This window comes from Mastomys coucha, unplaced genomic scaffold, assembly GCF_008632895.1.
Source record: "Mastomys coucha isolate ucsf_1 unplaced genomic scaffold, UCSF_Mcou_1 pScaffold21, whole genome shotgun sequence".
Taxonomy (NCBI): domain Eukaryota; kingdom Metazoa; phylum Chordata; class Mammalia; order Rodentia; family Muridae; genus Mastomys; species Mastomys coucha.
In genome coordinates, this window is record NW_022196904.1 from 149,664,466 (window position 1) to 149,673,712 (window position 9,247).

The following is a 9,247-nucleotide window of genomic DNA, read 5'->3' on the forward strand; positions in this document are numbered from 1 at the left end:
AGTATATCCAGACTAGGGGACACAGTTCTTTTTTCCTCCTTAATACAGTAGTCAGTGTTTCAACCTCATCTGCTGGGATCCAGGATAGAAAGCACATACCCTGTCTGTAAGGTTTACCTGCCACTCTGCTGTGACTTATACCACCTTCCATAGAGTAATTAGAATCTGCCCATAAAGAATCTGCCATATAACACCAGAAAGGAAAGCTTCTATAATGAAATGAAGAGGAAAAGGAAACCAAACTCATCTCTTGTTTCTGAACTAAGGAGTTCCTGCCAGCCTAGTACAAACCAGGCAGCCAGTGTAGAGCAACCTGAAGACCCTACTTGTCATAGAAGATTTGTCTGGACACCCTTCCAGGCTGCTTCAAAACTCATTTGCTCCTTCTGGGAATACAATCCTGAGTGTAGAAAAAGAAGTCAAAAGGTCAGTGACCTGCTTCTTTTGTCTAAGGACTACTGCTTGCACTGGGAGATGCTTTCAGACTGGGATGTGTTGTGTGCCTCGGCAACATATTCTCAGTGCTTCCTGTTGGAGAGCCAGAGCAGCCTCACATTCCCTAACAGAAGGACTTCTTCTAAGCTGAACTGAAAACCGGAGAGGTTGGGTTTTCAGTCTATCAGCACAAATAAAATAAAAATTATGCCTCTTGATACATTTAGAGAAAAATCTCAGAGCACATATTATTCTCCTTGAAAAAGGCAGTCCATGTGAAATGTTTTATTGCCACTAAATAAATCAATAAACATCTTGAGGCAGCCAAAGTAGGATATACACTTACATAATCCCCACTAGCTTTGAAACCTCTTTTTCTATATAAATATAATTATTTTTAAATCAAATAAAGAACATCTCTGGTGTACTATTAAACACATGAACAAATCCAAAATAAATAACTAAAGGAATGGCCTAATTTTATTTGACATTCTATAGAATGAGATACTGGCTAAAACTCATTTCTAAGCAGGGAAATTTTTATTAATCCCAAAACCTGATTTACTCTCAATAGGAATCTTGTTTTCAGATGGCCAGGCTAACACATATGAAGTCCAGCTTTGAGATAAAGACTTTGAATAGAGTTGAGTGTATAGCATCTATTCCCAGAATGGCAAACTGCCCAGGTAACAAACTGTGGCTGTAGTCAGCTATGGAGGGAAATGGTACACAGAGGAGAGAGGAAAAGTAGAAAAGCAATGTCAAGGAAGTAAGAAGAGAGAAAGCATGTTGTACTTTGGTCTTGTTTTCTTAATCAGAAGAAAGTAAATGGCCTCTGTGTGTGCCATCTTTGAGCTTAAAAATGAGATGCCATCAAAAGGTGATCTGTGTAAATATTCTGGGCCTATGAGTGTAAGAAAGCATGTGCTGTGTGTTTCAGAAGACAGTCTTCCAGCCTTTTCTCCAAGCTTGGCACATCTTAACCATTCTCGCTGAACTGTACTCAGAGTGAAGCTTTGAGCTGCCTTTGTATCTGCTAACAGGCCAGAGGAAGTGGCTGAAATTTTCTATAACTGACTCTATTAACACTCCTAAAATTAATAAACTTGTGAGTTTGGATTCAGGGACATATTAGAACCAGTAAAGCTTGCCCAAGTGTCTATAAACTGAGGTCCACAGAAAGCTAGCCCTATGTGATGTTTACCATGTCACAGGGTAACATGGAAAGGACCTGGGTCTCAACAAAGTGAATTCAATCCCAGTATTCCACAAAGCAGATATTTAGCTGAAGTTCCACAATACTTTTTGATGCAAAGACTGTCTGGGACCCATATCCCATGGAATACACTTTAGGACATCTTAGTCTGGATCAGTTCCTACTTTATCTCCCCCACCGCACACCCACACTTCTCTTTCAGGAACCACTTTCCAAAGCCACAGAAGTTTTACTTAAAGTTATATGATTTTAAGAAAAATAGAAGGGTCATTTTTAGTTATTTTAACATAATGCAGCATTCTGAGTTCCAAAGAAAGCTGAAATCTTCCTTCTACTTTACTTAAGGAAAATAAATCCTGAGAAAAAGATTTTGCTATAATATTAAAATAGAATGAAGCCTAACAATTACATGTCGCACAGCTTTGGATAAGAGCTGATCATTGTGAGCTTCCAATTTTCCTATACAAATTTTCCTATACTCCTATGAGGTTTAAGTGAAATAAACCAGGCATGGTGACACGTGCCTATAACCCCAGAACTCAGGAAGCTGATGCAGGAGAATCACTAATTTGAGGCCAGTTTAGGCTATGATGTAGCAAGACTCTGTCTCAATAAACAAAAGCCATCAAAGGAAAAAGAAGAAAAGGAGGAAAGAAAGGAAAGGAGCAGGAGAGGGGAAGAGGGAGGAAGGGAAGGGGAGATACGGAAAGTTACAGAACCTAGTGTTGGCCTCAGGTCGGAGTACCATTTAAAGTATCTTCTTTTCCCCTTTTTTCTTCTCCTTCTCTGGCTCCTGCAGCCTGAAGCAAACATTTCAGGAAAATGATGGAATAAACAAACATCACCCTTTAGCTCTGAGAAAACATTGAGAAAAATCTCTTTGGCATTCTAGTCTGGGTGGAGCAGATCCCCAGGTTTAATCCCACTGTCTAATGATGAAGTTTCTAAGTTGTTCCTTCCAAGACTGTTCAGGGGCAGGGGAAAGGCCTCCTGTCACAAAACAGAGAGATCAGTCTCGTCCCAAAGGTTGACATGTTTGTCACCTCCTGTCTAGACTGTTGCAAATGCTGGCAACCTGGACCTCCCACAGGGAGCAGAGCCCTGACAGCCGATGACCTAGACCTGACAGCATGCCTGTGGGTTAGTCAGCCTGCAGCAGCTTAGCACACCCAGGCGGGTTCTCAGCCTTGGCTGCTGTTTGACATTAAGTCCAATTTACGATCTGGGCTCTCAGATGAATTCACTAGGCAGAGATGAGACCAGAAGCCTGGAAGACCTTTCCATTCCACACAACCCGCTGATAACTTGTTGGCCGTAGAGATAGTGGAACATAATGCAGATAGCTATTCACTCAGGTCTGTTTCCAATTCAAATAACTGAACTCATGTGTGCTTCTAGTTTACCACGTAGGCACACCAGGGCTAAGAGGAATTTGCACGCAGCTTCTCCACATTAGAGGAGGAGGTCATGGACTCTTACCGGATTAAAGGACAAAACTTAGTTATAAAGAACTTTGTTGTGTTTTGAGGGCGGTAGTAGTTAAAGTTAGCATTATTATCCAAATTATAGCATCATTCTCCAGTCACTGTCTTGAGTTGCTTAGAATTCAATGTATATTCATTGCTGTCTGGTCATTGAAAAGGTGTCCTCCCTTAGGTGTCTTTTAGGATGGCTTCATTGACAGTTTTCTATCAGCAATTCTGATGAGCCTTATTGATCTCTGATGGCCAAGGCTTCCAGACTGTTGTTTCAAAAATCACTTGAAAGAAGCCATGAGAAGGCATAATTACATAGCATAATGCTTTCTTGTGGGTAGAGCTGGGAATTAGGCAAACTCAGACAATGGACTTCTTATTATTACAATGATCATCATCATCATCATAATGCCATTTCATCTGCTACCTGTTTGGCCAACATTTAAGCTCATCATCTTACCCTCCTTTGGCTTTCTATGTTACACACACACACACACACACACACACACACACACTGAGTTTTTGTTTTTCTTTGGTACTGGAGATTTAACCTAGGGCCTCACATATAGTAGGCCAGCACTCTACCATTAAAATATATCCTCAACCTTCTTTCTAATATTTCTTGAGGTAGGTTCAGCCTTGAACTCATGCTGTAGGCCAGGGAAGCCTTATATGTGTGATCCTTCTGCCTCAGCTTCCCAAGTAGCGTGGGACTACAGACACATGTTCTGTTTTTGTTTTGATTTTCTTTGTTTTGTTTTTAAAACGGGGTTTTGCCTTGTGAGCCAGGCTGGCCTGGAATGCACGATTCTCCCACATCAACTCCTCAAGTACTATTAGTAGGGTGGGTACCACTATACTTCGATTTCATTTGGCCTTTTGAAGACAGAAAGCTGAGGTTATCCCTTATCAATCAGACAAAAAACAAAAAACAAAAAACAACAACAAAAAAAAAACTTGTTCCTTTTTGTGTAGGTTAATATGGTTTCCAGAAAAAGCAAAAGGGAATATAGAGTGTGTGAGGAGTAGGAGAGACATTGTAGAACCAAGACACCAAAGTAGAAAGGAGTAGATCCTTCCTGTGAGAAACATAGAAGTGGATAAAATGAATTGTGTGTGAGACAGAGACAGAAAGATACAGACAGATAGTGTTCCTATGTTAGATGGCACAATCTAATCATCAATGTGGACAACAAGAGAATCTGAAGCTATAAACAAACTTCTGCCTATCAGCCATATAGTACACATGCTTGGGTGTTCATTGGCAATGGCATCTTCAAGAGCATCGTGTAACCATGCTCCATTTTCATCTGAGGTTCGAATAGCTCCTCTAATTGACCCTAGCTCCTGATAATCTGCTCCTTTGCACCTTTATTCTGTTTCTCATTAAATACTCTCCTTCAATTAAAACAAGATGGAGTACTAGACACAAGAATCTTCTAGACTGTCTGATTCTATCTAAATGGATGCAGTCCCTATGGGATCAGACCAATTTGCCTTTAAAGGTTCCAGGCACACTGTCTTTCTACACCATGATGGACAGAAGCATATACATTAGTACTTATGTTTCTCTTTGCCCTCTGGACTCTCTTCTGGCAAAACATAAGGGAATTAGGAACTTTCCACAGAGTTATTTTTCCAAGCACACTGTCATCATTGATACATCATCCACACTTTCGGAAAATGGCCCAACACCCAGCCAGACTCTTCCAAGAAAGAGATTGTGTCATTCCTTAATACTACGCTGCTTCAGAACAACCCCCTGGGGGAGCAATACCTTCCTCCCATTTTCTCTGCAGGCCGAAGATGGAGACTTGAATATCTTAGCTTCATTTCTCATTGGCTTAATCACAGAAAACAACAATGAGCCCTTTTTCTTACTACAATCATTATCCCAAACTCCGCCCTCTGTTTACTTGCTTTTATGTGGGCTTCAAGGCAAAAAATAAGGTTCCTCATTCATAAGAAATTTGATTCGTTTGCAAAACAAAAGTCTGCTTATTCTTCTACTTGAGTTCCTGTGTGAATGTGTGCATATATTACCTTCAAGATGAAAGAGTGAAACAAAATCTAAGTTCCTAGATCTGTAAAATGCTATAAAATGTTATGTGGCGCTTTTAGAGCTGCATGGAGACTTCCATGTTCAAATAAAAAAAGCATCATGGTCATCAAAATACTCAAGATAAAGTTGACAGAAATCTTAGTGGAACTAGATGGTACATATTGAGGAGAATGGTACAGGAACATAATAAACAGATAGTATGCTTACTCAACATTGAGATTAAAGAATGAAAGTGTACTGAGAAGACAAAGGCAAAAGCTATACTGACGAGATCAGTGTTTATGTAGGATCTAAGTATATGGTAGGTATTGGCATATTCTTTTCAATGTTATTTATTATCTTAAAATGTTTAATAATCCAACAAATATTTTAGTGTATGCTATATATAAAACCCTAAATAAAATAGTTTGAAGGACATATGTGCAAAAATGAATAAAACATACTTTCTTGTTAAAAGGAATTTCACATGCAGATCATATATAAACTAATATGATATTGTAAAACTTTTATACATTTCTTCTCATTTAATATGGAAACTAGCCCTCTGAGTTAGGTGGAACTGGTCACTCTTATTTAAAGCAAGGAAAAATTGAGGCTGGGGTAAGATAAATGATTTACACCAAAATCTCACCAAAGTAATAAAAGACAGAATTCAGACTCACCCCTATATTATCTGACACCAAAATTCACTATAATTCATTACTTATACATATCAGATGCCATACGCCCTAAAAAGGAGCATGCAGAGTGCTCTTGGAATCTCTCCTCAGAGGAGAGCAAAAAAGGTTTCACGAAGGTATTTGACCTGATCTTGAAGGATACAAGGATTTGTCAAACAGCAGTGAGCATTGAGGAGATTATGAAGTGAGAGACATCCCCTAAAGAGTGCAAAACGAAAGGACAGAGAAACTAGTACACATTGGGGAATCGCAAACAGTCCAGATTGGCTAGAGAACAGGTTATGGAAAGACCAGTGAGAGCTAAAGCTGGAGATCTGGGTTGGAACCAAGTCAGAAGCATCATGTGTGCTTTGCGAGGAACAGGGAGCGTTTCTGGCCAGCATGAGGCATTGTTGAAGGTTTCTGAATAAAGAAATGATATAATCAGAAGAGAGATTTGAAAAGATTAATCTGGCAGAAAGACAGAAGAATTTGGATGGGGCTAAAGAGTCACAAGTCTATGACATTAATCCAGATAAGAAATAATAAAGGTCTGTTCTATGACAGAGGGAGTGGAAATTGAAAGGGATAGAGAAATGATGTGAAGAATATTAAAAACATATAATTAAAAACACTTTCTCACTAAATATATTAGAAAAATACATATGAAAGAAGGAAGCCTACATGACTATTTAGTCGATCTTAATTACTGAATTAAAAATAAACAAGATTATTCTTGTAGAAACACAAACTGAGCTCAGAGATGAGAACAACCAGTGTCCATAGGAGATATAAAACATTTTGTATTAGCATGCATGTATGATCTTCCCTGATGTCTCATTACATACAACCAGAAGCCACGGGGATTAAAAACTTGATGAGGGTTTATAAGTAATTTGGGTGTTTGTATAGTGAAGGAAAGAGCCAATGAGAAATATGTGCCCAAATTTAGGCCATTTTTTTATTTCAGGTGTGTCGAAAGATATTGTTACAGTTAATGAGAAGATCCTGTGGCTTAATGTTTGTTATTCGGGTTTTTACTCATTTCAGTTCAGTTGTTACTGGCAAGGAGGCATTCATTCCACATAGTCATTCATGGACCAAAGACTATGAAAGGTCTTGTTTTTTGTCTTACATAATTATGTAAGTACAAATGCTCAACTAGAAGTTGGGAAATACAAATTGATAGAGAATTCCATGGAAGTATTGTGGAGATAAGGGCTAAATAGAGCACATAGATCCTTTGTCCACAATTCTTTAGCCAAAACTCAGCTACACGGCCATAATTTGATGGTAAAGGGGACTTAGAAACATGGACATGATTATGAGTCCAAAAGGATAAAAAGCTGATTTGATTGAACAAATAGTCTCTTTATAGGGCTCAAATTTCAAAGACAATATGAAATGCCTAAAACAACAGATCTCTCTGCAAAACACAAACTACTATTGAAGTATTCTAATGGAGTGTAGATAAATATAGCCCACACAATATCTGATAATAGTTTTTAAATGTATCCATTTATGTCCTTGTGTCTGTCTGTAGTGTGTGTGTGTGTGTGTGTGTGTGTGTGTGTGTGTGTGTGTGTGTGTGTTGACCACCAGGCTCATTAACTTTTACCGTTGTCTCTACTACAATGAGTGTTGAGGCAGAATAAGCATGTTGGGAAGCATTGCATTACACAGCAGCTGATGGCATAAGAAGATAGAATTCAATGAAGCATAATTAATAAAAGGTTTGTTTTCTCAAAAGGAGACTAGAGATTTTTATTTCAACAAAAGCATTTTTCTGACTATGTACAAAGACCTAATAGCATACTTAGGAATGGGTTTCATGAGGATAACTCTTATAAATGGTAGCTTTAGGGGTTATTGCTGCTTAGCTGTGGAAAAAGATGAGTTTAATAAATAATTTTAAAGTTATTCACATACCATGAAATTATTTATTTTTGTCTAACACTTTTGTAAGGTCTTTAAACTGTGTGGGGCATGGGGAGAAGTCAGAGGAGATACCCTAAGAGGTACATCCTGCCTGCTCTGTGGTCTGGTTATCATCTAATTTTATTTCCAAAGGTCTTCAAATGACAACAGTACCCTTCCTACTCTACAAAGTCTTATCTGATGCTGTTCTTCCTGAGTAGTGACCATCAGCTAAGCAGAAGACAGTAGGAGCAGCCCTAAGACAGTAGGAGCAGCCCTAAGAGGAGCAACTATCATAGGACAGTCTCCCCATATCTACTAAAGATCACCTTAGCTTGTAGGAAAACACTGATAGCCAGACATGGCAGCACAAACCTTTAATCCTAACACTCAGGAGGCAGAGAAAGGTGTGTCTTTGAGTACAAGGCCACCCAGGGATACACAGAGAAACTCTGTCTTGAAAAAACAAACAAACAAACAAACAAACAAACAACAAAAAACACATTGACACTGCTCAACTTTTGATATTGAAGAAGTTACAAATTTTAATTAGTGATCAAATTTAGAGATCAAGATTTAGAATTCTCCAGGGTCACTAGGTACTCCACTCAAAATTCTTCATATCCCATTTACCAAGAGCTTACACCACTAGGTCTCTTCAGATTAATCTACTGGAATTGGCGATATTTTTTCCGTGTACTCAAAAACCTGTATGTGAACTGAACCTTTGACACCATCATCCACTACTCCATACCCTCGCAAAAGCATGTAGCCAATGACTATCTAGTATCGAGTGTAGACATGTCTTCTGTCGTAGAATTCTCCTGAGGAATGAAGCTGAAGCAAAGGCTTCATCTGAAATCACTTACTTCTCCTCTCAACTTCTCTGCAACTGTGACTGGTCTTTTGGCACATGCTACCTACATAAATTATCACTTCTAAATTTAACATACCCATTAGCAATAGAATAGCAGCTACTTCTCAAAACAGTAATCAAAGGTTTAAGGGTTTAGGTTAAACAGTAAAGATGAGACCTTTCTCTTTTTTCTGCTCCATCAAAAATGTGAAGAAGTAAAGAATCCCAACCATGCAGACTGGCAAGATCGCTCAGTGGGTAAGAGTGCTGACTGCTCCTCCAAAGGTCCTGAGTTCAAATCCCAGCAATCACATGGTGGCTCACAACCATCCATAATGAGATCTGACGCCCTCTTCTGGTGCATCTGAAGTCAGCTACAGTGTACTTGTGTATAATAATAAATAAATCTTTAAAAAAAGAGAGAGAGAAAGAAAGAAGGAATCCCAACCACATGCCTCTGCCACTGGGAAGCCTTCTGTTACCATGCTTTCCATAAAAAGAAGTTAAAATTTTGAATAAAACTGAATTCAGATGTAATTGACTACATTTTTTGACCAAGGAACGGTCAAAACTGTGTAACCTCCAGGTTTTAGCATAGTTACTACTGACTGCTTTCAGTCAAACTTA